At 39.2% G+C, this 8,287-nt stretch overlaps 1 long non-coding RNA gene across 1 annotated transcript in view; it reads left to right on the forward strand.

The window, feature by feature from the left end:
- Window positions 1-353: 353 nt before the first annotated feature.
- The window catches only part of LOC107668091 (uncharacterized), an 8,594-nt gene continuing 660 nt past the window's right edge, over window positions 354-8,287 (forward strand). Inside the window, exons 1-2 of the long non-coding RNA XR_001631850.1 lie at window positions 354-431; window positions 1,464-1,469. This is a non-coding gene — a long non-coding RNA (uncharacterized LOC107668091). The remainder of the gene's footprint in view (window positions 432-1,463; window positions 1,470-8,287) is intronic.

Below are 8,287 nucleotides of genomic sequence, written 5' to 3' on the forward strand. Positions count from 1 at the left end.
TTCCCCGCCACAGCTGATTTTTTACCCGCATTTGGCGGGTTGGAGGGTGTTAATTTCAAACCCTGAGTGTATATATAATATATTGTATATAATATTGTATAACAATATTGTTACACTACAATCAAAAGACGGAAAATGTGAAGTTGCACTTCAGCTTGTGTGAAATTGCTATACCTAAAGTAAATAAAATGTAAAAAAGTAAATAAAAATTATTTGATCCTACAGCTCCAAACTCGGTCCTAGAGGGCCGGTGTCCTGCCGAGTTTAGCTCCAACCTTAATTAAACACACTTGAACCAGCTAATCAAGCTCTCACTAGACACACTAGTTTGGAGACCACTGTCCTTGGACTCGGTCTTGACTCGGTCTCGACTAGTCCTGGTCTTGGACTTGTCTTGGACTCGACAAAGCTGGACTTGACTACAGCTCTACGTAACCACTACCACAGCTGTTAAATAAACAAATTATTCACAACTAATTTGGTCATCTTTATTTCCTACAAATACAAAAGCAACAATTATTATTTTCCCTGTTGGATTTTAATATTGTGGCCATCTCCTCTTCATCTGTCAGTGGTGCTGGTGCAGGTTCTCCCCCCATTTTACGAGTCTCTGCCTTCTTGCTGTTGGCTGAATAGAAGTCAAATGTTTATTTCATTACACTAATTAAGAAATGTATGTTGGATTAGAGAACATTTAATTATGTGAAAAGAGCATTAGACTATGTGGAAAAAGCCACTGCACATTGAAATAGACACTGAATGATATTTATTGAATATGTCAAATGTTTGTAAAGTCATGTAGCCTACACCCATAAACCTTTTACACTTAAAGCTTTACCTGACTGAATTATGTTTTTATGTTTAATTTTTTCTGCTGCCAGGTGTTTTTTTTTTCTTCTTTTGCCCGTGGGGTACCATAAAAATTGAGATTACTTCAATAACTTACCATTCTGCAGGTTTTCACCTCTGATATTTTAACAGTGAGGGGTCATATGATGCGATTTCAAGTTTTCCTTTCTCTTTGGAGTGTTACAAGCTGATTGTGCATAGATAAGCTGTTCAGCTGTTCTGAAACTGAAAACTCAGACTTTCCCATCTCAGGGTAAGTCAACTCAGAGTTCAAGTTTTAACTCAGAGTTTGCTGAACCTCCTTTCTGGAATACACCTCAGGGGGGGTATTCCAAAAAGCAGGTTATGTGACATACCCAGGTATGTTTGAAGATAAGCAAGCGGATAACCTCAGCTTTCGGTTCCAAAATCAGAGGTTACTTTCAGGGTATGTCAGTAACCATAGCAACTTGCTCTCTGAAGATAACTTGCTCCGGAGCAGGTTATGTTCCAGGCTTAGTTCACTTCAGCGCTATCAGCACATGCATGATCAGCGCATGATCTACTGACGAGCCTTCAGTGGGCAGTGGTTTGTGGTCAATCAACCGAGAGTTCAGGGTTTAACAGATGGTAAGTTATCCGTGCTTTCTGGAATACACCCCTGTTCTTCGTACGTCGCTAACTCAGTTAGCTGGATTTTATTGTTGATGATTTGGCATGATCTTGGATTGATTGGTTCTTCGAAGCTCATCCCGGAGTTGCTGTCATAGCAACAGGTCATTAAGCTTAAACCTGCTTGGGAGCAGGCTTATTTCATGTAAACAGGATTAGATCGCATCTTTGTAAGCAGAATTGATACTTAAAATCTGTCCCAGCCACTGCTACTTTATTAGAAGAGTACCCTACAGATCCAGGGACAGTAATTTACAATAATAATAATTTAAAAATAAATACAAAAAATATTATAATGTTGTGTAGTCATCATCTATAACATTATAGACAGCCAGGTTTGCTGGTTGAAAAATGTATTTGTGATTAAATAATTACATTATAATTGTATTGGAGTCTTACACACATGTTATACAGTTAATCTGAGCCGTGCATTCATTTGAGTGCTGACACTTATTATGGGAGTGGCTTGAATTAAGAAACTTTAATAAACGCTGTCACGTAACAAATCTGCTTCAAAGTTCAAATTCAATGAATAACTAATTACAACACTGAAATAAAAATGTAAAGCCTGTACAAATACTAGAAATCATGAATATAAATAATTAGGAAAAATGTAAATAAAATAAAATAAAAACAGTGCACATTTCATTGATCTATTATAACATTTATGTAGTTTTGTTCGCTTGGCTGTTTCCTTATAAAAGTCCGCTGTCACGTAACAAATCTGCTTCAAAGTTCAAATTCAATGAATAACTAATTACAACACTGAAATAAAAATGTAAAGCCTGTACAAATACTAGAAATCATGAATATAAATAATTAGGAAAAATGTAAATAAAATAAAATAAAAACAGTGCACATTTCATTGATCTATTATTAAATTTATGTAGTTTTGTTCGATTGGCTGTTTCCAGAAATTCGTCAAGTTTTTTGGTCAGGTGTCTTTTTTAATTATGTCATTGCGTTGCTGTCTTGCCGCCAGCCAATCGCTACATTGCTGATCGTGGTCTCGAGTATCGATACATCTGCCCATTTCGGGGAACACGAGAACGCGCAGTAATCTTAGACAACTTAATCCAGATATTTTAATCAAATCCGCAAATTCGTTTGAAGAACCAAATTAGCTAGATATCAGTTATCACGATTAAAAAGACCTGGCATCTTTCAAATCATCTCGGATGTAATAAGCGAGGTACGAAGAACAGACCCCTGGGGTGTATTCCAGAAAGCGGGTTTTGTTGGAAACTCAGAGACTGCTAACCCCAGAAAAGGGAAACTCAGGGTTTTCGGTTCCAATAAAAGACAAAACTAAACCTCTCGGTAAGTTACCATAGTAACTTACTCTGTGAAACTAACCTGCGGTGTATTCCAGAAAGGAGGTTCAACAATGAGTTAAAACTTGAACTCTGAGTTGACTTGCCCCGAGATTGGAAACTCTTGAGTTTTCGGTTTCTGGACAGCTGAACAGAGCTAGTTCAATCCTTGAAAAGCCATGATCAATGGAGCTCCGGAATTACGATTCACCATGGCAACAGCACCCGACAAAAAGACTACGCAATACGTAACTTAAATTCTTAATCACTGTTATAATATGTTATTGAACTAATCTTAATTTTAACGGTATCCCAAGGGCAAAAAAAGAAAAAACCGTGGCAGCAGAAAAAAATGTAACATAAAAACATAATTCAGTCAGGTAAAGCTTTAAGTGTAAAAGGTTTATGGGTGTAGGCTACATGACTTTACAAACATTTGACATATTCAATAAATATCATTCAGTGTCTATTTCAATGTGCAGCGGCTTTTTCCACATAGTCTAATGCTCTTTTCACATAATTAAATGTTCTCTAATCCAACATACATTTCTTAATTAGTGTAATGAAATAAACTATTGACTTCTATTTAGCCAACAGCAAGAAGGCAGAGAGACTCGTAAAATGGGGGGAGAACCTGCACCAGCAGGTTCTGTATATCAGTTATCTGTATAAATTATAAAACACTATTATGACAAGGTAATGTTTAATTTACTATATCATATATACTTATTACATTTTATATTATCATCTCACACATGGATCGGCATTTTTTATAATGTATTTCTATAATAAAAATACAGATCTGATATGACTTAATATATAATTAGCATCAAACAAACAATATAATTCTTATTCTCCAGGATTAAAGAGTAAACAGAAAAAAAGAAAAATTATTGCACATTCATCAATTAGGTGGCGATATGCACTAAGCATGTAAATGAACAAAAGAAGAAGAAAGAAACAGCATGGTGCGATTTTTCTTAGCCTTGTCGATTCGTCGCTCTGTTGAGAATGTCTTGAGTCTTAATCAGGAACATACTCTGTGTTGAATGAACTTACTCCCGGACGCGTTTTTGGAACCACATACCTCGAGTAAGCAAGGTTTGGGGTTAATCAACCGAGAGTTCAGGGTTTAACAGATGGTAAATTAACCGTGCTTTCTGGAATACACCCCAGCTCTGCTGATGTTCATGTTTATGTAGACACTGAAAACACGATTATTGTCATGCGTACTTCAGTATGTAGTAGATAAATGGCGCCACTCAGAGACATGCAGAAACAAGCAGATTATTTATATAGCAGTCTCTTCATGCTTCACAGACACATATATCATCTTTTGATTTATCCATCCAACAGATTGCGCTTTTCATGTGGTATCCTCGTTATACTGTAAATTCCATCTTCATGGCACCAGGATTCCCTCTGCATCACGGAAATCATATGGCCTTAATTTATAACTTTTTATAAATGCGACACACCTTCATCTGCACAGAGGGATGGTGTCCACGAATATGAGCGAACAATGAATGTTTAACAACAAGATTTTTAACGACAGTAGTGTTTGGAGGGGATGGATGTACATAGAAATTATGTTAAAGTTGCTGGGTGGCAAGAGAAAGCTTCCATTAGTACCAACTGGAATTTATGAAATTGCAAGTCATGTTGCACCCAAAATAGCATATTTCTTATATTTGCTGACCAATAATGTTTGAAAATTTGGCAAAGCCATGCCCCCCAAGCATTTTGGTTTCATAAGGTGATTTTGAGTAATTCGTTTAGACTTATTATTCCATATAAAGGATAAAAGGACAGGTTTATTCTTTAATATGTGCGTTGCTGGGTGTCGTGTGTGATCTGACGACAAAAAGTTTTTTTTTCATATTCAAATAGCAAAAAGAAAACTATTACTGTTTAACAGTAAGTAGGTTCATGTTTCTATGAAGTAAATAAAGAATGATGGTCCATTGAAACATTTATTTACAAAAAAGTAAGTGTTGAAACACTCCAGAATAAAGAAACAATTATAATTGTAGGCTTTAGTGCAAAATAAAAATCACACAAAGTAAATTAAATATATTCCCAATGCTAAAGAAGTTATACGAATGACATATTATGCATGACAAATGATGATCTATAATAACTATTGTATAAAAGAAATAAAGTCAAACTGGTTAATAAGTGAAGCTGGTAATGCTGTTTGTGGAGTTGTTTAATCCTCTTCTGCTGAGATCTTGAGAGATTTAATGTGTTTTATTTCAGTTGATTTCATCTAAGGTTGTGACTGGAACGCAGTTGTAGTTGTTTCTCTTTTTTCTGTTCTTGTTGCTTCACTTTTCTTCAGTGATTCTGCTTGTTAACAGCAGGTGTTCATCACTAATGCTCAATCATCACTTAATTAATCACATAATTATCTTATTAACTTCAACTCTGATTCAGTGTTACTTTAATACACTCTAAACAGAGTTCATTTAAAGGGGTCATCAGATTCAAAAATGTACTTTTACATGTTGATTGAACTGAAATGCGTGTTGGCAGTGTGTGTACACAACCACCCACGATTGTTGATTGACAGCGGCATCAGTCTTTGGTTTTAGCACAGACCAGCCCCGTGTCAGCTGTCATCAATCCGCCATTGTTTCGACACCAGAGCAGGTGTAGACAAGAATGTCTCCTAAGTGATTGAGGTGTTTTGTTGTTGGATGTAATAATGAACATGGCAGTCTTCATTTACTCGCGACATCTGAGCCACTGAAGACACTCATCTACCTAAATGCCTCTGTTCGTTTTTTTTTTTGATGAATCTTTGTAAATCGCCTTTTTAAATAATGTGCTAGTTAGCAAGTTTCAGGATGAATGCAGTTTAAAGTTTACAGTCTCTCAGAGAACGGCTTGTCACCTCACAGAAGAGAGGTGCGGGGTGAGAAGGGCTCATTAGCATTTAAAAGGACATGCAATGAATGACACGGCTTGCTATGAACAGAGCTGTTTTTGACAGCATGTTATAGACTTTTTTTTCATGAAGACCATAAAGAATCATACCAACTTGTGGAAAATGGGCATCCGGTGACCCCTTACACACTCAGGATTTTGCTGTGTATGCATTGCACAGATTAAACATTTCAATTATCATTTCTATTCATTTTTATCTTTTTTTGTTGATGAAGGCTGCAAAACATCTTCGACTCTTACATATGCTGCCCCACTTGTTGCTCCAACACAGGCTCCTATTCCTAATACTTTTGCTCCTGCTACTGTTCCTCCTGCTGCTGCTGCTGTTCCTCCTGCTGCTGCTGCTGCTGTTCCTCCTAGAAGAACTGCCCCAGCTAATCCTACCCCTGTTATTGCAAGTCCTGCAACAGCTCCAATAACTATAGCTTTGCTGTATTTTTTTAAAGTGAGATTTTTCTGAGTTTCCTCATATATTTTCTTAACATAACCTTTGGGTATGTTTAAGGGTAAGTAAGCGGACAACCTCAACTTTCAGTTCCAAAAATGGAGGTAACGTATGTAAGAAGCCATAGCAACTTGCTCTCTGAAGATAACTTACTATATATATATATATATATATTAGGGGTGTAACGGTTCACAAAATTCACGGTTCGGTTCAATATGACACAGTGGTGTCACGGTTCGGTAGGGGAGTAATTGGTTACGTCGCAATGTTGGAAATATTTCTGTCTTAAACCATGAAGGTGAGCCAATGGATATCAACAAGCAAATTTTGTGTAAGAGTTACTCCGGTGAGCATTTTAATCTCAATCAATTCACTGTGCAGAAAGTGAAAGTAAAAACGGAATGATGGAGTAATGATGGAGCTTTCGGCATCTGACGCAGCATATTCTCTTAGAGACAACGAGAGACAAATCTACTTCAACATATGCTGATAATGGTACATAGCTAATGTCACGCCCCTGGACTCATTGTGTTGTTTCTTCCCTCCCCAGGTGTGCCGTGTCTCAATTAATTAGTCATTCCATGCACCTGTGTTCCCCTAATCACCCAGTGTTTAAAAGCCCCAGTCCTTTCAGTTAGTGTTTGTCGGTCCTCAAACATCATTCCTTGTGTTCCAGTGTCTCCTATGTTCTCCATGTGATCATTAAAGACTGTGAATTGAAGTTATCTCCGTGTTTCCTCGCTCCTTGCCTCCCGAGAAGTGTGACAGAAGGACCGACAAAAACAGTAACTTCCGTGTTTTCCCCTCCGTTTGTTTTCCATTTTTTTTTCTCAGTGTTTTTCTTTCCGTTGTGTCCCCATGGATCCCTTCACTCACCCCAAATTCCTCCTCCTCCTGCTGGAGCAGGGAGACAAAGCTCTCGAGGACCATACCCATTGGGCTCCTTCCTCCCGCCAGCTCCACCTTGGTCCTCAGTCGCTCCGGCTCCACCGCGGATCTCCGCCTTGGTTGCCAGAGCCTTCGGCTCCACCCTGGCCCCCCGGATTCTTGGCATCCCCCTGGTTCGTTGGCTCTCCGTCTCCGCCTCGGGCTCCTCCACCACCTGCTCCGCCGCTGTTGGTCGGCCCCCTGGAGTCGGTGGCCATTCCTCCTCCATGGCTCCTCCCTCTGTCGGCTCCACCATGGGCCGCCGTTATGGCTGTGGCCTGGGTCCTGCTGTGCTCCTCCTGCTCCGGGCCCCACCTGTCTCCTCCCTCCTTCGTCACCTCCCTGGTCTCTATCTGCCGGCCCCCTCCCAGATGGGAATCTGTCTGCCGGCCCCCTCCCGGGTGTCCGTCCTCCACCTGAGCCTCCTCCCTAGTTCCCACCCACTCCCCTCCCCAAGTTGTTTCTACGGTGCGAGGACGCACCTTCCGGAAGGGGGGAGTAATGTCACGCCCCTGGACTCATTGTGTTGTTTTCCCTCCCCAGGTGTGCCGTGTCTCAATGAATTAGTCATTCCATGCACCTGTGTACCCCTAATCACCCAGTGTTTAAAAGCACCAGTCCTTTCAGTTAGTGTTTGTCGGTCCTCAAACGTCATTCCTTGTGTTCCAGTGTCTCCTACGTTCCCTGTGTGATCATTAAAGACTGTGAATTGAAGTTATCTCTGTGTTTCCTCGTTCCTCTCATTAAAGACTGTGAATTGAAGTTATCTCCGTGTTTCCTCGCTCCTTGCCTCCCAAGAAGTGTGACAGCTAACTGTTTTAATTTATTCCCTTAATATTTCTCTTGTGGCCCATACATAGTGGAAAAAAATGAGAAGCAATGTATTTAGTGTTAAACAGGTTGTTTTTGAAAGTTGGTGCTTTAATATAGGCTAAGCTTTTTATTTCATTGATTTTTGATGACTGCAGTGTTAATATTTTAATTAAAGGCCTATTATTCATTGTATAATCGACCTGTTTTAAAAGAACTTAAAACAACCATTTAACTGAGTAAATAGCCTAATCTTTTGTTATCCTCGCAGCGCTTGTCAGACTCTGTTCCATGGTGTGTGTGTGTGTGTGTGTGTGTGTGTGTGTGTGTGTGTGTGTGTGTG

Source organism: Sinocyclocheilus anshuiensis, unplaced genomic scaffold, assembly GCF_001515605.1.
Source record: "Sinocyclocheilus anshuiensis isolate Anshui unplaced genomic scaffold, SAMN03320099.WGS_v1.1 scaffold1030, whole genome shotgun sequence".
In the NCBI taxonomy this organism is placed as follows: domain Eukaryota; kingdom Metazoa; phylum Chordata; class Actinopteri; order Cypriniformes; family Cyprinidae; genus Sinocyclocheilus; species Sinocyclocheilus anshuiensis.